This window comes from Diplotaxodon limnothrissa, linkage group LG17, assembly GCF_057381915.1.
Source record: "Diplotaxodon limnothrissa isolate DT_005_m linkage group LG17, D_limnothrissa_male_GT1.1, whole genome shotgun sequence".
Lineage (NCBI taxonomy): Eukaryota > Metazoa > Chordata > Actinopteri > Cichliformes > Cichlidae > Diplotaxodon > Diplotaxodon limnothrissa.
Window position 1 is genome coordinate 2,696,656 of NC_140612.1, and position 22,629 is coordinate 2,719,284.

General features: G+C 42.8%; 1 pseudogene; it reads left to right on the top strand.

The window, feature by feature from the left end:
- Window positions 1–6,899: 6,899 nt before the first annotated feature.
- Window positions 6,900–11,673, top strand: LOC146614468 (uncharacterized; annotated as a pseudogene).
- Window positions 11,674–22,629: the final 10,956 nt, after the last annotated feature.

The window sequence follows — 22,629 nt, forward strand, 5'->3', positions numbered from 1 at the left end:
GTAAATATACGTTTATTTATTCACTCCACATAAAATGTAATAAATAAATCATATAATACAAAAATCAACTATTCACATTTCAACTTTTAACTATTAAAATTTTCATCTTTTTCCTTTTACAAATTTAAAGTGAAACAACACAAAACACTGCAAACCACAACACAATTAAATATAAATTAAAAATATGAAAATGACAGGGGATTTCTAAAAATCACCCTGTAATTCTTCAGATAAGACACCTGAGTTAGAAAACACAAACACTGCAGTCGTTTTTTTTACACGCGTGGGCAACAACGAACGCACCCTGCGAACTGCGCCGCCGCTGCCTGCGTACTTTTATTTTATATATGTCTGTGTGTGTAAAAATAACAACGTCACTCAGAGCAACAGAATCAGCACATACACACTTAAGATTATAGCTTCACTTCTGCAAAAAAGCAAACCTGCAGTTTCCTGTCACTCTGACTTTGCACAGACCCAAAGCAACGGGTTATTTCCCTTTTCTACATCTGTTCTCTAAAAACAGGAAGTGGTTTAGTAGCTGAATAAGTTCATCACAAAGTTATTAGGTGAAAAGTCACATAGACATGTAGATTGCTTAAAAAACAGAAAAACACATTTCATGAAGCTGATCAAATTATATAATAAACAAAAATCTCTTGACAGAAAACAAAAAGATGTATACTCTGTCATATGGGACCGCAAGAATAAACTTTCTGAATCCTTTATCATCTGCAACCGAAAATAGTTGTGGATGATTACTATACCTCTCTAATGTGACGTTGTTGTCCCTGGCTCTGTTCCTGTGCTACTGAGTGTAACTACCGCCCCTCTGCCCAGCGTAAAGGACAAGGCTTGTGTGCAGAGTGAAGCGGAAAAAAAGTGCGAGAGAGAGAGGGTGAGAGAAAGAAAAAAAACAAAAAACCCACGTGACGGCTCGCGATAAGGAGCCGGCTCTAAGAGCCATTTCATTCGCGAAGGACCCATCACTATCCTATCCGATTGTTCAGTGATGACACGACGAATCCTACTTCCGGGCCTAAAGTAGTCTGCGTTTAATATGGCTTTTGTGTTGTTAACATGTTTAATGTTTTGTATTTTCTTCTATTTAATCTCAAAAAGCTCCTAAAACAGTCAGTGATCACTGTTGACCTCCCTCGGCTTTTATTACCTCTAATCATTTATTTAAGCTCAGTTTTTAAAACCTTAGATGTAACTACAGCCCAGCCCATGCTGCAGTATATGAATGACTAACCTCGTATTGTGGATGGATTATCTCAGTTGTTCTCCTGGCTGACGTTTGGTCCTTTTACAGCATCCTGCCATGCTATTACATTTGTTCCTGACCACCGAGAACACTCACGTTAACTTTTATCAAGTGGAAAAAAAGTTAGCTTGTTTATATTATGCTAACATAGCTGTGTCGCTAGCGGTCACGTAGCACATCATTATATAGCAGCTAGCCCAACTTCAGTAACCCTACAAACGTCACTGCTGTTTAGTTTCCTGTCTTCATTTATGCTGGAAGTGATAGCAGAGCTGTACGTTTTAATTTGTTTCCAAAACCCCGCAGTCAGGACATGCTATATTGTATTTAGATAGAAGCTAGCGAGCTAACTTCATGCTAACTCCGTTAAATGTCATAAATTCCGTTTTTATGGATGCCTGGATGTTAAACTTAATTGTTACACCTGGTAGAGCAGACACTGATCATTTTATTAAAGATGAAAGACTTTAGACAGTTTTTCAACTCTCAGTAATGCCATAGTAATCGTTTGATATATGGACCTGCAGCGGAGTTTAGGTCCAGACACGGCTAGTGACGTCAGACTGAACAACCGGATAGGATGGATCTATAGGATAGATTTCTTTTTTATCTCCAAAACAGAAGAACATAGAATTAACAATATTGAAATTTTACCAATTACACTAATTCACTCTCATGGGACTTAGGATTGACACCAAAACTAAAACTTTGGCGATTAAATGCCTTATTCCTAAATGATAGCCAGTTTTGTGAGTTCATACACACCAAATTAAATACTTAGAATTGAATACAACTCTGGACATATCGCCCTTAACTCTGGGATTGCGCTAAGGCATACATTAGAGGTTGCATAATATCATTTGCAAGTGCCAGGAAAAAAAGGTAGGCCATGCGGTGTGAATTGGAGGCCAAAATAAGGCACCTAGAGCAACAACACAAAAAAGCTATGATCGGAATGCTTTCCGATCATAGTGAGATTAATAGTTTAATTAACGAAAAAAATTGAGGGCAATTTAAGATGACTAATTCTGGGCTGTGGAGAGAATTTAAATGGAAGGTGGTCATAAGATATTTTAGAACCCCCGAGATAATTGCTAAATCGAATCCAACAACTCCTGACACTTGTTGGCGAAATTGTGGTACTCACTTAGGAACCCATTCACACATATTATGGTCATGTCCAAAAATTTGCTCATTTTGGAATGACATATTTAAAGCTCTCAATACAGTTTTCCAACAACCATTAACAAAGGACAATCAGTTAGCCATTGTAGGAGTACTTCCAAAAGGTTTTACAGGAAACAATAAAAAGTATCTCTTGAGAATCTTGCTTACAGCAGCACTAAAGTGTATCACCATTAAATGGTTAAATCATGACCCACCTTCATATAATATGTGGATTGATAAAGTAAGAAAGATTTCTCATGGAGGAAATAACATATGCTCTGCGGATTCAGAGAGAATTGCTCAGTGAACGATGGCGACCTGTACATGCTTTATTCTTTCAATAATCTAGCATAGGTTTGCTTGTTCATTTATTGCTACTAAGATTTCCAAATCTTATTTAATATTATGTGAAGGTTTTTTTTGTCTTGTTTTCTAGTACTTTTTGTGTTTCATTTTTGTAGTTTTTTTAATTTTTAATTTTAACTTGTGCTTCTACATTGCTGTCCCTGTAGCTGTTCAACTTTTGAACATTGACAAGTATAAGTTGCAAGGTTGAAAATTATAATAAAACTTGGGTTTATAAAAAAAAAAAAAAGACTTCTGCGCAGCATGAATCAAAAGGGTTACGGAGCAAAAGCTCCAACACATAAGTCACTTTTCAAATTTAGTCGCCATGCAAATATGTGCAAATATGTATAAAACTCAGTCTCTAGATTGGGTGAATGAGACAAAGAAAGTTCCAGAGCTCAATATAAAGAAAATTATCAGTCACATTAGCAACAGCAACGTTAACCAGGGGGGTTTGTATGTAAATTTCATAATTAAAAGCACCACTATCTGGCAGAAAACATGACAATTTACCGATTGATTAGTAACATCAAAATCAACTGGAAGAATAACCAAAGTTTTCAGTCAGATTATTAACAAATAAATGAGAATAAATCAAAACACATCTTTTGTAGGCTTGCTTTATGAAAAATGTCACTGATGAAAATGTAGTGTATGTTGCCATGATACATTCTATTGTAGCTTATCATACTAATATGACACTCCATTCAGTGCCTAGATGAATAGTCAGTTGTAGAAATACGCACAATTGTGTTTAATTGTACAACATAATATATTACACAAATATCTGTATACATCATAAGCATGTCAGGACTCACAGTGTGTAATGTTTATGCAAAGATCAAGACTTCACTGGTCTACAGACGATAAAAGGAACATACATTACAGGATGTCTAGCTTTAAAAATCTTTATTTCAAAGCCAACATGGTTAAGCTACTTCTATCATAAGAAAAAACACAGGCTACCTATTAAAACATCTTACTAAAAGCTAACCAGGGACAGTTGAGTTTTAAAAAAACATTCATAGAAGAAATGCACCTTCAAGATCTACCTTTTCCTCCAAGGACTGCTGAATGTATTTTTATGACAAAAAAATTGGCTCATAATCATTTTTGTCCTCCCACTCATGAAATGAAATCAGCTGGATGAAGCTCAAGTGTGTGGATCAGTTCTAGATTCTTGTGGTAGTGTTAGAGGGAGAATGATTTGCAGGACACAGGTGAGTTGAGAACAATACTGTATTGTCACACAGGCAATAACACTGCAACATAGACACAACTATAGCCGGCAAAACAATTTATAACCGAAACAATCTCACACATATAATCTGCGCTAAGTGTCTCTGAGTCACCACACGGGTATGGTGTCAGTGATCCAAAGTCTCAAGTCAAGAGTCAGAAGAGTAAGTCAAGTCAAGCTCGCTTCTTCTTGGAGAAGAAAAAGAAATGAAAAGAAGATCTACTGGGTGCACCCTTAGTTCTTTTTCTACTGTCTGCACTGTTATGTGGTCTGGGGGGTCCTACCAAACCGTGAATCTTCAAAGGAGCGAAGGACGATCCTTGTAGCAGATGAATTCTAGGGTCTGGGACGGCTCGCCATCTCCTCACAGAGGAGAGTTCCAACATCACAAGTCCATGAATAACCACCAATGGGGTGAAGGGAAAAAACCCAGCCTGCATGACAAGCCTTATTGCATACAGTTTTAGAATTTAGCTCACACACACACACACACACACACACACACAATAGTGTATTCAAGTATGTTTAACATATGAACATGGCATTATTTCAATCCTTGTGCAAAATGCAAACACACTATTGAACTAATAAAACAGTGCAAGTCTGCATTGAAATTTTCTTTTCCAAAATGAAAATGAAAGAATTCATTAAGTTTTAACCATTGCTTATGAAGTCTGATCATCTTTGACCAGATAATGATCAAGTTTTTCTGAAACAACTTGAACTCACCTTACAATAAGTGTTAATCAGCAATTATCATTAGAATAATGTTTTTCATGTATAAAACTATTTTTATCTCTTTTTAGTCAACCTCTGAAACAATGGTAACAATTTGCATAACACTCTTTATTCTGCTACTGGACTCTAATCACATATTACACACTGCTGCTGCAGCAGTTACCTTCGCAGGTGCATAAAGAGGAATAAAAGTCGAATGAAGAGCATTGGTTGAAGCAGGTCTATCACACGGTTAACTTGAACATAAAACAAACAATATTAATAAAAACAACTGAATGCTAAAAAATGCTGTTTTAAAAACGTCATTGGTGCCTGCCCGACACCCACAAACCTATATATATATATATATATATATATATATATATATATATAAAAAAAAAACACCCAGCACGCCCCTGCGGGCGGTTTATCCTTCAAGCTCGGGTCCTCTACCAGAGGCCTGGGAGCTTGAGGGTCCTGCGCAGTATCTTAGCTGTTCCCAGGACTGCACTCTTCTGGACAGAGATCTCCGATGTTTTTCCCGGGATCTGCTGGAGCCACTCGCCTAGCTTGGGAGTCACCGCACCTAGTGCTCCGATTACCACGGGGACCACCGTTACCTTCACCCTCCACATCCTCTCGAGCTCTTCTCTGAGCCCTTGGTATTTCTCCAGCTTCTCGTGTTCCTTTTTCGAATGTTGGAACACTGAGCTACTAGTTGTTTCGCCGTCATTGTGGATGTTGGGTATCGAAGAATCCATAGGTCCCTCATCCTATTCATGTAGCCCCTTCCGCCGGGGTTACTTGCGTAGTAGCATTCCAACAACGCCCTGTTTTCGTCCCTTGCCCACCGATGCCTTCTTGTTCCAGTAGCCCACTTTTCGTCAGGGTGCCCTGGTTCCTCAACACCTGACGCGGACCTTGTTGATCCGGGCGACGTCCGAGCCGGCATGCCTTCATATTTATCTGTCTCGCTCATGTCTGCGGTAGGCTTGCTTAGCATAGGGGGTCTAGCCTTAGGACCCCTATATATATATATATATATATATATATATATATATATATATATATATATATATATATATATATATATATATATTAGGCGAGTGGCTCCAGCAGATCCCGGGAAAAACATCGGAGATCTCTGTCCAGAAGAGCGCAGTCCTGGGAACAGCTAAGATACTGCGCAGGACCCTCAAGCTCCCAGGCCTCTGGTAGAGGACCCGAGCTTGAAGGATAAACCGCCCGCAGGGGCGTGCTGGGTGTTTATATATATGTTGGAGCTATTTGTTCTTTATTTTTGTTTTTGTTCTTATTTTTGAAATTAGTTCAAGTTTGTTGTTAGTTTACTTATATTTTGGGGTTTATTTGTCGGTTAATATTTTGTTTTAAATGATTTGTTTTGTTTGTTGTTATTTTGTTAAATTAGTCAGTAAGAGCTGTAGGGCCATTTTGTTTCTATAAATAAAGAGACTGGTATAGGACCAGCATGCATTGGGGTGGGCCTATGGTTTTTTACCAGAGCAGGAGAAGCAGTAGGAAGGATCTTGTTATTGCTTGCCAAATGGATAAATAAACCAAAACTCTCAACTAAAAGGTTTGGACAATGGACTTCTTTTGCCTGCGTACGAAATATTACCTCAGTGCAGCAGTGGCTTGTGGACTTTAAGTTGTGGGACGTTTGATCATACAAAAGTAAAGGAATTGCCACTACACAAAGTAAAAAACCTTCCCGTGGACAAAGGAATAATTCTTCATTAATGGATATAAGGATTTCAAGGATCACCGTCGAACTCGAATAAAAGGTATTGGATCGTCTGGTGAGTAATCCAGACGGATTTGATGTTGAGGCCTGGATCAACATGTCACTCGTTCATCAAAGCTGGTGAGTGATAATATTGTTTAAGCCGTAAAGGAAAATGGTGAAGCTATTGGAGTTTAAAGACATTATTTCACTACAAAGACTGATGAACTGAGTTTTGACGTACTAAATTGGTGCAAAATTGGATCGCTAATTGAAACATGCCAACGCCCTCTGTGGAAATGTTTGTTCGCTGCAAAAGGCAGGTAAATGGATGTCATGTTTGTACTTTAGGCTATGGATTCTCAGTGTGCTGTGCATCTTTATAAAGTTTGAAATAATCCAAGAAGACAATAAAAATGTCGGATATTAAGAGTAAACGAGAGGATGACACTGAGATGCAAGCAGAGAAAAGAAGCGTTAAATTTACGCCAAAAGGTTTGGATTTGTATATAAAGACATGCCAAGAAAAGCGCAGTTCAATGTGTAAGCAAGCATCTAAGTACATGGGGAAAATTTCCGCTTTAATGACCTCACATGAAAACGTTAAGGAAGTGTCTTCTGAATTTGGGAAGTTTATTAAATGCTATCAAGATGCAAACGCTTTGCAAGAATCCTTTTTAAGTTTGCCACTGCCAGAAGATGAAGTGAAAAGGCAAGTTGCACATTTTCAGTCGAAGGTGACAGCATTCTCTGTTTTTATGGACAAAGTAAAGGTTTGGTTGCAGGAGGCGGGCGAGCCGTATACTGAACAAAACAATACTGTTCGCAATGATAAAGCTGTTGAAAGTTTGTCTTCAGGTTTTATTTCATCCAGTGTCTCTAATATCTCAAGTGTAAAACCACCTTCAAAAACCTTGTCACAGCAAAGTCGAATTTCATCAACATCTTCCGCACGCATTAAAGCTGCGGCTGACAAGGCAGTGCTCATGGAGCGACTGGCTGCATTAAAGAAAAACATTCTATCGAAGCGCAAGAGGAAAAACTGAGAAAAGAAAAGGAGACATTATCCTTGGAAACAGAGCTGGCAGCCACTAATGCAAAGCTTCGTGTCTTAAAAATAAATTCAGTTTGTAGCTCTGAGCATTCTGATGGAATGAACTCTTATTTTGAAAGAGGGCACGTACAAGAAGCGCCTAGTTTAAATCCTTGTGCCGATACATTTGTTCCAACATCAAGAGATTACTCTGGTATAAATTCTGCATCTGAATCACAAGTAATCGTACCTAGACAAAGTCAAACCCAACATCAGGTTGATGATTCAGCTCAAGTGACGCAGCAAACACAGCCTCAGTCTCCTACTTTGACTGGGAACTGCACGAAGGAGATTGTAAATATTATGCAAAAACAAAATGACATCACTACTTTGCTTGTAAAACAAAACTTATCTTCTGTCCTCCCCGCCAGAAACATCCCTGTGTTTGATGGAGACCCTTTACAGTACAGATCATTTATGAATGCCTTTGAAAATGGAGTGGAAGCTAAAACTGATAACTGGAGCGACTGTTTGCATTTTTTAGAGCAGTTCACTAGGGGGCAGCCTAGGGATTTGGTGCATAGTTGTCAGCACTTACCACCTGAGCAGGGCTATTCCACAGCCAAAGATCTTCTTGAAGAACATTTTGGGAACGAAAATAAAATTGCCTCTGCATATATGGAGAGGATTGTGAGTTGGGTACCTATTAAAAGTGAGGATGTGAAAGGTCTACAGTCATTCTCTCTTTTTCTTCAAGGATGTTCGAATCTAATGCAGCAAGTTGTTTATATGAAGGAGTTGGATTTGCCCTCAAATATGAGAATGGTTGTTATGAAACTTCCATACAAATTGAGGGAAAAATGGAGAGTTGTTGCCTATGAACTGCAGGAACAAAATGGTTACAGAGCAGTGTTCACTGATCTGGTTGCCTTTATAATAAAACAGGTAAAAGTAGCATCAGATCCAGTGTTTGGCAACATCCAAGACTCACAATCTGGAAGCAGCTTTAAAGCTTCAAGTTCTACCAAGCAAAGGAGAAAAGGAAGTAGTTTTGCCACTAATGTCAGTACAGTGCCAGGAATCAAAGCTCAATCAACTGGAAGCAGAACAACTTCCGTTGTTCTGCGTAGTTGTTTGTTTTGTTCACACAGCAATCATTTACTAGAGAATTGTAAGCAGTTTAAAGCTAAAACGCATCAGGATAAGTTGACTTTTATCAAGGAAAGGGGAATTTGTTTTGGTTGTTTAAAAGTTGGTCACACAAGCAAAGACTGTAGGAGTCGTTTGGATTGCGACGTGTGTCACCAAAGGCACCCAGGGGTTCTTCATATAGAGCGAAAGGATCCAGGTGCGTCTTCGGAACAAACTCAACAGAGGACAAACTCTAATGTCAACTTTTCAACTGCAACCACTCAGACATGTGGGTATATTGGGGCTGGTCATGAAGTTGATGCAATTTTTTCTATAGTTCCAGTTCAAGTTAAGAGCCAAAAGAGTAATAAAATTGTGCAAACTTATGCGTTTTTGGATCCTGGAAGTTCAGGTACATTCTGTACAGAAACTTTGGCAAAAAGGCTGAATGTAAAAGGTAAAAAGACCAATATCTTTTTGAGAACAATGAGTCAAGATAAGATTGTTAGTACACAAGTTCTGTCTGGTTTGGAAGTGTCTGGTTTGGAAGCAAATGATTTCATGCCATTGCCAGATGTTTTGACTCAAAAGACTATGCCAGTTTCTACAGTTAATATTCCCCAGCAAAGCGACATCGATCAGTGGCCTCATCTTAAACCTGTTAAACTGTACAATGTTAATGCAGATGTGGAGCTACTGATAGGCACTGATGCTTCCAATGTTTTGGAGCCATGGAAGGTGATAAACAGTGTGGGGGGTGGACCTTATGCTGTAAAAACAAAAGTTGGCTGGGTCATAAATGGTCCCCTGCGCACTGGAAGTAACAGTGGAAATAAAACCAACTGCACTGCTGTAACAGCCAATAGGATTTCTGTTGAGCGTCTTGAAGACATGTTGATTAAACAGTACAATCATGATTTTAATGAAAGATCATCAGCGGAGCAGACTGAAATGTCTAGAGAAGATCTGTGTTTCATGGATATTGTTAGTAGTTCAATAAAGCTTATTGGAAATCATTATCACATTGATTTGCCTTTCAGGAGAGAAGGTTCCAGTTTGCCAAATAACCTCTGTGTCGCGGAGCAGCGTCTCCAGAGTCTCAGACGGAGATTTGAAAAGGATACTCATTATAAGGATGAATACACTAAATGTGTAAACAACATGCTTGAACGAGGATATGCCGAGTTTGTGCCTGTAGATGAGTTGCACAAAGATGATGGAAAGGTGTGGTACATCCCTCATCATGGAGTGTATCATCCCACAAAGGGCAAATTAAGAGTTGTATTTGACTGTGGAACAACTTATAAAGGAGCATCATTGAACAGTCAGCTTCTACAGGGACCTGATCTCACAAACTCGCTGGTTGGGGTTATGATCAGATTTAGACAAGAGCCTGTTGCATTAATGGCGGACATTGATTCCATGTTTCACCAAGTTCACGTCTCAGAAAAACATGTCAACTTTCTCCGTTTCCTGTGGTGGCAACATGGCAACACTTCAAGGTCTGCACAGGAATGCAGGATGAAAGTGCATTTGTTTGGAGCTGTATCTTCGCCAAGTTGTGCAAATTATGCTCTACAGAGAACTGCAGATGATAATGCACAACAGTTTCCAGCTGAAGTGGTTGATACAGTCAAAAGAAACTTTTATGTGGATGATTGTTTGAAATCTGTTGCTTCAGAAGAGGAGGCAGTGCACATGGTGAAGAGGCTGACAGATATCTGCGCTAAAGGAGGATTTAAGCTTTCAAAATGGATCAGCAACAGTCGCACAGTGCTCATGTCAATCCCAGAGGAAAGAAGAGCAAAGGAAATTAAGGATCTGGATTTGGACACAGATCAACTTCCAGTTGAGAGAGCACTGGGTTTACAGTGGTGCATAGCAACAGACAAGTTCCAGTTCAGAACCTCCCTGCAGGACCGTCCAACAACCAGAAGGGGAATTTTGTCTGTGGTCAGCTCACTGTATGATCCTTTGGGAATCTTGTCTCCCTTCAGTATGCCAGCTAAACTGTTGCTACAAGAGCTTTGCCGACAAAATTTGAAGTGGGATGAAGTTATTCCCCACTCTCTTTCCCAGCGGTGGCGTGATTGGCTGGAGGATCTCCAGCTGATTTCAAAGTTTAAAGTGGAACGTTGCATTAAACCAAATTGCTTTGGAAGACCAGATAGGGCACAACTTCATCATTTTTCTGATGCAAGTCAAGATGGGTATGGAACGGTGTCATATTTAAAGTTGGAAAAGAATAACGTCACGCATGTTGCTTTTATCCTGGGAAAGGCTAGAGTTGCTCCTCTCAAGCAAACTACAATTCCCAGGTTGGAATTGACGGCTGCAGTTCTTGCAGTTCGGATGGACAGGCTTCTGCAAAAGGAGCTGCAAGTCAGGTTGGAAAAATCAGTTTTTTGGACTGATAGTACAACAGTACTGAAATACATCTCCAATGAAACCAGAAGATTCAATACTTTTGTTGCAAACAGAATTGCTGTTATTCGGGAAGCAACAGATGTGAATCAGTGGAGATACGTTTCTTCTAAGGAGAATCCTGCAGATGACGCATCCAGAGGTATGAGAGCTGGGGATCTCCTCAAATGTAGGAGATGGATAAAAGGGCCAGAATTTCTCTATGAGTCAGAAAAGGAATGGCCTAAACTGGATGTGGAGTACAGTGTAATTTCTGCAGATGACCCAGAGGTCAAAAGGGACCTGACAATGAATGCCATTGTGAGAGAATTACAAAATCCTACCAGCTATTTTATCCTCTACTTCTCGTCTTGGGCAAAACTTAAAATCTCTGTAGCCTGGCTTTTAAAGATGAAAGAGGTCTTGGTGTTGTTGGCACAGAAGAGGAAAGAGTTGCTTGCTGCAGGTTTGAATAAGAATGATCCGGAAGGTCAGAAAGAAGTGGAGATAAGAATGGAAAGATTTAAGACCACTTTGAAGAAAGGAAATCTCACTCCAGAAGACTTGGCAAAGGCAGAACAAGCTATTCTTCAATATGCACAACAACAGAAATTTACGACTGAAATGGCTTTAATCCGCAATGGCCTCAAAGGAGTCTCTAACGGTGTGTTCACACCGAACGCGATGGACGCGAATAGAGCGTCAGGTTTACATGTAAAGTCAATGGAAAGGCGCGATGACGCGCGATTGCGGGTCCCTCGAAAATTCAGAAGCAGATTTGCGTCGCGAAAACGCCAAAACGTGTGAAACGCGCGTCAGTGTAGCGCGTCTGGCGCGTTTGACTCGCGAATAAAACCACGCGCGTGAGTTTTTGTGTTGCATTTTGTGCATACGCGCGTTTCGCGTCTACCGCTCGAGTTGGAAAAATCTGAACTCCAGCGTCAAATTGCGCCGCGACAACCAATCAGGAGCCTGGTGACGTGGCTGTTACCTAGGTCAAAGGGGCCATCGGCGGTGGAGCTGGCCATCCTGGAGTCCCTGAAGAGGCCACACCAGTCTCCAATGGAGCATTTCCTCCTCAGCCTTGTTCCTGCTCTGGAGAGCAGCTGGTCCTTTTTATTCCTGTCTCTCTGTAAATTCTTATATTTTATATATTTATGTTTAATGTTTTTCTGTTTGAGACTTTTAATATTATTTCAAATAAATGTTTATAATGACTAATGTCTCAGTTCTACTACACAGCAAATGTTGGCACACAACTTGACACATGTAGAATTTATTTCATATTATACTAATGACAAAATATACTGATACAGTGGGATGCAGAAGTTTGGGCAACCTTGTTAATAGACATTATTTTCCTGTATAAATCGTTGGTTGTTACAATAAAAAATGTCAGTTAAATATCATACAGGAGACACACACAGTGATATTTGAGAAGTGAAAAGAAGTTTACTGGATTTACAGAAAGTGTGCAATAATTGTTTAAACAAAATCAAGCAGGTGCATAAATTTGGGCACCACAAAAAAGAAATGAAATGAATATTTAGTGTATATCAATGTGTGCGTCTCCTATATGATATATGGGGTGCCTTTGTCTGGACGTGCTTCCCATCCAGAGCTGCACAGCACAGAGGAAAGTTCCAGCGCTCCTGGAATCCCTCTGTGATGGACCGCCAGTCTCCAGGTGAAGGCACAGCCATGAAGTCGTCCACTAGACAGTCCCAGATGGACGGCTCACCGTGGACACACCGACTCTGAAACTGAACGCGATGGTCCTGAAGGAGTCCCCGGTGACAAGGAACCTGGACAAAATTGTTCAAAATCAGTATTATGTGTACTGCAGTTACAAAATACATTATTCAAATTCCAAAATACTTTTGTGATGTCAGATTTAAATCACAAAACTTAAATCTTACATAAAACATTTTGTAATTATAAGGATAATTACAAAATGTATATTAGATAATATCTAAAACAGTTGTGTTTTGTTTTAACTTTAACATATCATAATTTGATTGGTAGCAACTTTCACAACTACAGTGAGCCAATCACTCATAATTCCTAAACATGTCAATCAGGTAGGAATGAAGTAAGACATTAATAGAAATAAAGAGTTGTATGTTGACATGTAGCCCTTTCCTTGCTTAAATCATTAATATTTTTGAAAAATTAATCTGTGATAAGACAGCTTATCAAGATAGAACCATGTAACTAGAGATGAACCAAACTGTTCACAGTTTTATCTAACTCTGTTTTAATAAAGGCTGTGACCCCTGCTATAGAGTCTGACAGCTGCAGGGATTATATACAAATATTCAACTATCCCAGAATTAAACCAGGTCTAAATAAAAAGGAGTGAGTATCACTACAAGGTTAACTCAGTGGTCCTAATGCTACAGTTTGATATCAGCAAACACCGAGCGCATACATTGATGTGACACCACAGCCATGCTATCATGCAAACACTGATAACAGCATAAATCGAATTAAATCGGGACTTGATGAGAGCTTCTGAGTATCACTAGAAATATTATAAAGAGTCGTCTCTGTACCACAGTTTGCTTTCAGTAAACACCGACAGCATTCACTGTTAGCATAGCACATCCATGTTAGCAGTGTATAACTGGATGGATTAGCATATTAGCACAGATATCAATAAAGGACTACCGTATTAAATAGTTTTACTAACCTCAGGCAGACGGACAGGCGCTCTGCAGGTGGGATTGAGCGTCTGTAGTTGGTGTCTAGGCGGGCGATGCTGGGACCGACGAGGGAAAGCAGGTCCTCAAACTGGCCGACGGTGATAGCGCTGGAATCGGCCGTCATCCAGGCGCAGCTCCTGGAGCAAGTGGTGAAACTCACCAAACTGCTCATGCCTCTGGAGGACCTGATGGACCCAGGTACGGCGAGGACGTCTTTTACGCTGCTGCTCTGCTCTCCACAGTACATAGAGAAGGGAGACTCTCTCTTCAAGCGCTAGCTCGATAGCTGCCATCTTGCAAAGATACCGGTCTGGCACAACTCCCTCCCACATTCCTCCCACATTTCCGGTTCACGCGCGTCAAAATATGATATTTTGACGCGCGATGGATTTTTCTTGGACACGCGTTGAGACGCGAATGTACACGCGTCAAATTAGGGGCGTTTGGGGCGTTTTATTCGCGTCCATCGCGTTCGGTGTGAACACACCGTAAGGGAAATTGTCTCTACAAACTTGATCCAGTGTTGGATGCAGGAATCCTCAGAGTGGGTGGCCGATTGAATAAAGCAGCCATGCCTATGGAATTAAAGCATCCTGTAATTTTGACAAAAGATATGCATGTGTCAACACTGATTTTACGCCATATCCATCAAAGGTTGGGACATGCAGGAAGAGCACACATGCTGTCAAAACTAAGACAAAATTACTGGATACTAAATGCAAATTCTGCTGCCAGGAAAATCATCTCTCGTTGTGTCACGTGTAGACGCAACAGAGGAAAGTTTGTTGAACAAAAGATGGCGGATCTGCCTGAAGAGAGAGTCCTGCCAGACATAGCCCCATTCACAAATGTTGGAGTGGACTATTTTGGACCTATAAGTGTTAAAAGAGGACGAAGTCTCCTTAAAAGGTATGGAGTTCTTTTTACTTGTTTCACCAGTCGTGCAGTACATCTGGAGATTGCATCTGGAGATTGCATTGCATGTACACTTGATACAGACGCAAGTAACCCCGGCGGAAGGGGCTACATGAATAGGATGAGGGACCTATGGATTCTTCGATACCCAACATCCACAATGACGGCGAAACAACTAGTAGCTCAGTGTTCCAACATTCGAAAGAAGGGACTGCTCTCACAGCTAGAGATTGACGAGGTACAACACAAATGCTACGGCAAGGAGGAGTCAGGACGCCAGGTCAGGGGGGAGATATCATCACCCCCACCCGAGATTGGGTACATAGCCCCAAGTGCGATAGGAGAAGGATCGTTGAGTGCGAGAGGAACTGACCTGAAAAATAGGATCATGGCCAAGCTTGAAACCTGGATCCCCCGTAGCCGGTTACCAAGATTACGTGAAGTACCCTCAGAAGGTCTGCTAGATGATGTTAATGCAGCACTACGGGCAATACCTACAACCACGATTACCGACACTAACAAGCTGATCTACAATACGGCAGCAGTGATCAGTGAGATGCTTGGCTACAAGTTGAACAGCCACAAGGGGCAGTACCCTCCATGGAGAAGGAGGCTAGAGGGCAAGATCAAAGTAGCACGGAGGGAGGTTAGCCAACTAACAGAGTTGCAGAAAGGTGCGACAAATAAGGTGCCTAAGAAATACAGCAAGCTGTCCATACCTGAGGCCTTGGAAACTGCCAAGCAAAGACTCACAGCCTGGGCCAGCCGCTTGAGGAGGTACACCAGAGAGATAGAAGGCAGGAGAATAAACCAGCTGTTCTCCACAGAACCAGCAAAGGTGTACTCTCAGTGGCAAGGGAACAATAAGAGAACAGCACCACCAAGGCTGGAGACGGAGCAATACTGGAAGAGCATATGGGAGAAGGATGCAACCCATAACGGCAATGCTCAGTGGCTAGTGGATCTGAGGGCAGACCACAGCGACCTCCCTGAACAGGGTCCAGTAACCATCACAGTGGCAGATATCCAAGAAAGGGTCTCCAGTATGAAGAGTTGGACAGCACCAGGGCCCGACATGGTTCACGCCTACTGGCTGAAGAAGCTGACTGCACTCCACGAGCGTCTGGCAGCACAAATGAACCAGCTGCTAGTTAACGAGAGACACCCGGAATGGCTAACTGAAGGCCGGACGGTCCTGATCCCCAAGGACCCCAAGAAGGGACCGGTCCCCTCCAACTACCGACCAATAACCTGCCTCAGTACTACATGGAAGCTCCTGTCAGGCATCATATCGGCTAAGATGAACAGGCACATGGGTCAATACATGAGCGGGACACAGAAAGGAATTGGCAAGAATACCAGAGGTGCAAAACACCAGCTACTGGTAGACAGAACAATCAGCCGAGACTGCAAGACCAGACTGACCAACCTGTGCACTGCCTGGATTGATTACAAGAAGGCCTATGACTCAATGCCCCACAGCTGGATACTGGAATGCCTAGAATTGTACAAGATCAATGGGACCCTAAGAGCCTTCATCAGGAACTCAATGGGGATGTGGCGTACAACACTAGAGGCCAACTCCAAGCCCATAGCACAAGTTACCATCAAGTGCGGGATCTACCAAGGAGATGCTCTGTCCCCACTGCTGTTCTGCATAGGCCTGAACCCCCTCAGTGAGATCATTAACAAGACTGGCTACGGATACCGACTACGGAACGGAGCAGTTGTCAGCCACCTCCTGTACATGGATGACATCAAGCTGTATGCCAAGAGTGAACGAGACATCGATTCACTGATCCACACTACCAGGCTATACAGCAATGACATTGGAATGTCGTTCGGACTGGAGAAGTGTAGTCGGATGGTAACAAAGAGAGGGAAGGTAGTCAGAACTGAGGGGATTGAACTACCAGAAGGCAACATTGCAGACATAGAGGACAGTTACAAGTACTTGGGGATCCCGCAGGCAAATGGGAACCATGAAGAGGCCGCTAGAAAGGCTGCAACCACCAAGTACCTGCAGAGGGTCAGACAAGTCCTGAGGAGTCAGCTGAATGGTAAGAACAAGATCCGGGCCATCAACACATACGCCCTGCCCGTGATCAGGTACCCTGCTGGGGTAATAGGCTGGCCAAAGGAGGAGATAGAAGCCACTGACATAAAGACAAGAAAGCTCCTGACCATGCATGGAGGGTTTCACCCCAAGTCCAGCACCCTGAGGCTGTACGCTAAGCGGAAGGAAGGGGGCCGGGGACTGGTGAGTGTCAGCACCACAGTCCAGGATGAGACAAGGAACATCCAAGAATACATTGGGAAGATGGCCCCAACTGACCGAGTGCTCAGTGAATACCTCAGGCAGCAGAAACCCAAGAAAGAGGAGGGAGACGAGGAACCATCATGGAAGGACAGGCCCCTGCACGGTATGTACCACCGGCAGATAGAGGAGGTGGCTGATATCCAGAAATCCTACCAGTGGCTGGACAAAGCTGGACTGAAAGACAGCACAGAGGCACTAATCATGGCAGCACAAGAACAAGCTCTGAGTACAAGATCCATAGAGGCTGGGGTCTATCACACCAGGCAAGACCCCAGGTGCAGGCTGTGTAAAGATGCCCCAGAGACAATCCAGCACATAACAGCAGGGTGCAAGATGCTAGCAGGCAAGGCATACATGGAACGCCATAACCAAGTGGCCGGCATAGTGTACAGGAACATCTGTGCCGAGTATAACCTAGAAGTCCCGAGGTCAAAATGGGAGATGCCCCCAAGGGTGGTGGAGAATGACCGAGCTAAGATCCTGTGGGACTTCCAGATACAGACGGACAAAATGGTGGTGGCTAACCAACCGGACATAGTGGTGGTAGACAAACAGAAGAAGACGGCCGTAGTGATCGATGTAGCGGTTCCGAATGACAGCAATATCAGGAAGAAGGAACACGAGAAGCTGGAGAAATACCAAGGGCTCAGAGAAGAGCTCGAGAGGATGTGGAGGGTGAAGGTAACGGTGGTCCCCGTGGTAATCGGAGCACTAGGTGCGGTGACTCCCAAGCTAGGCGAGTGGCTCCAGCAGATCCCGGGAATAACATCGGAGATCTCTGTCCAGAAGAGCGCAGTCCTGGGAACAGCTAAGATACTGCGCAGGACCCTCAAGCTCCCAGGCCTCTGGTAGAGGACCCGAGCTTGAAGGATAAACCGCCCGCAGGGGGCGTGCTGGGTGTTTTATATATATATATATATATATATATATATATATATATATATATGTATGTATGTATGTATGTATGTATGTGTGTATATATATGTGTATATATATATGTATATATGTATATATATATGTATATATGTATATATATACACATATATATACATATATATACGTGTATGTGTATATATATATATACATATATATACGTGTATGTGTATGTATATATGTGTATATATATATATGTGTGTGTGTGTGTGTGTGTGAGAGATACACATATTGACGGGGCCGGGTTATGTTAAAAAGTATAAATTGTTATACTTTGTTCATCGGTTCAAAAGTACTCATATTTACAAGATGGCATTGAACGCCCCATTGGTGTGTCAGGAAAACTCTTTTGTACGTATGTTCCTTGAAGGGGATTTGGAGTCGTTCTTTTTCCACCGCAGCGAAGGGCTAGGAGTTGGAGAGGAGCTGCTGTATGTTTTTGTTATCGATCTGATTGTGAAATAAAGCATATGCAGTGAGAAAGCAACTCTCGGAGTCATCCCTGCCTAAAAGCTGCAACATATCATGGCGAGCCAGCCAGGAGGAAGGTTTGAAGAACTTCCAGCACGAGAGTGAAGCAGAAGCCTGGTTAGCGCCATTAGCGGCTAACGTTAGCGCTACCGCAGCGCTGAAGAAAAACCTTTCTCCAAGCACCGGACCTGAAATCTGACGGGCTAAAGACAAGCTTGTGAGTACCCACAATGGAGGTAGAAGCCCTACGAGATAAGATCACCGCCAAACTCTGCCAGCTAAGTCGTGATCAGCTCATAGAAGTGGGTTATAATGTGAAAGGCTTTGCTACACCGCTAGATGAGCCTACAAAAGACACTTCCAGACGCCAACTGATGAAAGTTATAGAACATAAACTGGACGAGGTGGAAAACAGTTATACACCATACGATGCTGTACAGTTTGTGAAGGAACTTCTATCATTTTTGGGCGAATATAAAGCTAAAGACAATGCGGCCGAGAGTGATTTTTCCCACCCTTCAGACGAAAGAGACAAGTATGACAAGCTGCAGGAAGAAATTAGAGCGCTAGGGCAGAAACTCAAGATGGCAGACGCTGCCCCGAGCCTCGGCCAGAACCTGCCGTCTTCTAAAGTACCAGAGGTGACAATTCGCAGGGAGTTTCGCATCTGTGGCCAAATAGGTGAGGGAGGGCAGCGCGATCGGCTGTCCTACACCAACCTGCTGCATCAGATGGAAAATGGACTCCGCAAAGGCCACAGTGAGTCAGAAGTTATTGAAGCAGTGATAAGAGCCATCAATCCAGGTCTCAAACTGCGTGATATGCTTGAAATAAAGACTGATTTGACACTCACACAGTTAAAGACAATATTAAAAGGACATTACAGAGAAGATGACACCTGATTTGTACCAAAAACTGATAAATATTTCCCAAGATCCAAAAGAGTCAGCTCAAGACTTTTTATTCAGAGCCATTGAGCTTAAAGATCGCCTCCTGTACGCATCCAAGGACAAAGAAGCAGAACACTACAGTCGGGACCTGGTAAAAAGGAAGTTTTTGAGATCAGTGGGTACTGGGCTGCAAAATGACAACATAAAGTTCCAGATTAAAGCCCTTCTTGACAACCCAGATGTGACTGATGAAATGCTGATTGAGAAACTAAATGAGGCTGCCAATCTCGAGACAGAAAGACTGAACAAGTTAAAGAGGAACAATACAAAACCACCAAGAATCAATGAGCTACATACTAGGGATGAACCACGCAGCAGCTCACAGATCCCCGCCACCAAGGAAGACAAGAAAAATCATCCTCCACCCGAAATGCACGACCTGGTGAAAGAGCTGAGGAACGAGGTTGCAGAGGTGAGGCAGATGGTTCTTGCTTCCCTGAATGCTGGCAAGTCGCAGACTACAAAGAGGACATCAGATGCTGCCGCGGACACCCGGAGGAAGAAAGGCTGCAGGACCTGCCAGAGCAACGGAGAGGGAGACAACTGCACCCACTGCTTTAAGTGTGGCCAGCCCGGCCACATCTCCAGAGGATGCCGAGCTCCACTTCAGCTGCAGGGAAACGCCAGAGGGCCACTGCCACGGGACCAGCAGTGACCCCACCGCCACATCAGGAGTCCCGCCGCTGTGGTTGCTGCCACCAGAGAGAGTCGGTCAGCACCCCACTCCAGAGGTGTGCAGGCTGCTCATCTGTCAGTTACTGTTCTAAAGCCTGTCAGGGACAACACTGGCACCATCACAAACATGTATGTAAAGCGGTGAGGCTAGTTGAACAACATTTGAGGGAAAGAGAGAAAAGGGGGTGTTTGTCATACATGGGATATTCTGACCTTCTATCAGATAAGCAAGGACAAAAACTGGTGAAACTGATTGGTAGACGAAAAATGGTGAGATGCACTTTTGACAATGTACCAGTCACCGCATTGTGGGACACGGGTGCACAGGCTACCGTAATAAATGAGAACTGGAGAGTCAAGCACTTACCTCACACCACTATCAGGGGGATAGATGAACTCTTAGGTTCAGAACCATTAAATGGGCTCGCAGCTAATCAGACAGAGATACCATTTATGGGGTGGGTCCCTGTAGAGTTTAGACTGACGGGGGTGGAGACGACCAGCTCTAGTCTCCTAGTGCCCGTATTGGTCTCAAGTGACCCAAATGTAGCTCAGGATCCCATTATTGGATACAATGTTATAGAAGAAATCATCAACGAGCAACTTAAACAACAGGGTGTTAAAAACAGTGACTGTGCTGCAAATATTGTGAGTAGTGCTTTTGGTATTGACGTCGGATCTGCTAAGACTTTTATCCAGTTGATAGAGACACATCGAACAGCCGCGGAAGAGATCCAAGTCAAGACAGGGCGGAGTAAAGTTGTTTTAGGCCCTAGTGAAGCTACTACCATTCGCTGTCGCACACGCATACAGGGTGACGAGGACACTGTAATGTTATTTTGTCCTGTTCTGAACCCCAGCCTGCCTGGGGGGCTTCATTTGCAGGAAGTATTGTTTAAAGTAAAAAGGGGCAACTCAGCCATGGTCCCAGCATCTGTCACAAATACCACATGCCATAATATTTCTGTAGATCCGCGTGTTGTCCTGGGGCACATTGAGGGCGTAAAAGCAATATACCCAGCTGCCCTAAAACCTGTAGAAACTCCAACAACTAAAACAGCAGACGATGCAGGTGTTGAAGTCCCATTAGCCCCCACAGGTGAGACAAGTGGTGTTTGGGATCCTCCTGTAGTTCTAGACCATCTAACGAGTGGGCAACAGTCGGCGGTGAGGCTGATGCTCAGGGAGGAATGCAAAGCTTTTGCAAAAGACGAAAATGATGTAGGCTGCATTCCTAGTCTTCGGATGCACATCACTCTCAACAACCAAACACCAGTTCAAAAGACTTACAATAGTGTGCCTAAACCTCTGCATCAGGAAGTAAAAGCTTACCTGCAAGACTTGATCAATAGGGGGTGGGTCACGAAATCCAAGTCGCCTTATTCGTCACCGATAGTCTGTGTTAGGAAAAAGTCCGGTGACCCCAGACTTTGTGTGGATTATCGAGAACTTAATCGCAAATCGGTGCCTGACAGACATCCTATTCCCAGGATACAGGACATGTTGGACAGCCTTACTGGTAGCTCCTGGTTTACAGTACTAGACCAGGGAAAGGCTTATCATCAAGGATTCCTAGACGAAGACAGTCAGCCACTCACTGCATTCATCACCCCCTGGGGTTTATACCAGTGGGTTAGAATCCCATTTGGACTCAGCAGAGTTCCAGAGGAGCATGGAGGAGTGTCTTTGGGGTCTGCGTGATGATATCTGTCTACCGTACCTTGATGACAATTTGGTCCACAGTAAATCTTTTGAGGACCATGTTGAGCATGTAAGAGCCGTGCTACAAAGGTATCAGAGACATGGGGTCAAACTTACTGCTAAGAAATGTGAACTGTTCAAGCCTAAGGTCAGGTTTTTGGGTAGAGTGGTGTCAAAAGATGGCCATAGTATGGATCCAGCAGAGGTCGCCTCCGTGATGTCACTTAAAGAGAAACACCCTAGTACAGTGGGGGAAGTGAGACAGATTTTGGGCTTCCTATCTTATTATAGAGCCTATATACAGGACTTTTCACGTATCGCCAAACCTTTGTATGAACTGCTAGCAGCCCAAACAAATGCTAAAAGTAGCCCACAGGACTTAAAAACACAGAACAAGAGAAGGAAGGAGAAACAGGCTAAAGGACAGTTGCCTTCATCAGCCCCTGTGAAATGGACAGAGTCACACCATCAGGTTTTGTCTTACTTAGTCAATAAACTGGCCAGTCCTCCGATCCTAGGCTACCCTGATCTAAACCAACCATTTGTGCTTCATACTGATGCTTCTCAAGCAGGGTTAGGAGCAGTGCTCTACCAGCGCAGTAATGGCAAGTTAAGAGTCATAGCTTATGGATCTAGAACGTTAACGCCGCCAGAAAAAAATTACCATATGCATGCTGGCAAACTAGAGTTTTTAGCTCTCAAATGGGATGTCTGTGAGCGCTTCAGAGATTATTTGCTGCATGCGCCATCTTTTGTGGTTTATACAGATAATAATCCACTCACCTATGTGTTAACGACAGCAAAGTTGAATGCATCAGGTCAGCGTTGGGTGGTTGAGCTCGCAGATTTCAACTTTACGATAAAATACAGGCCAGGAAAAACAAATGCAGATGCAGATTTTTTATCCAG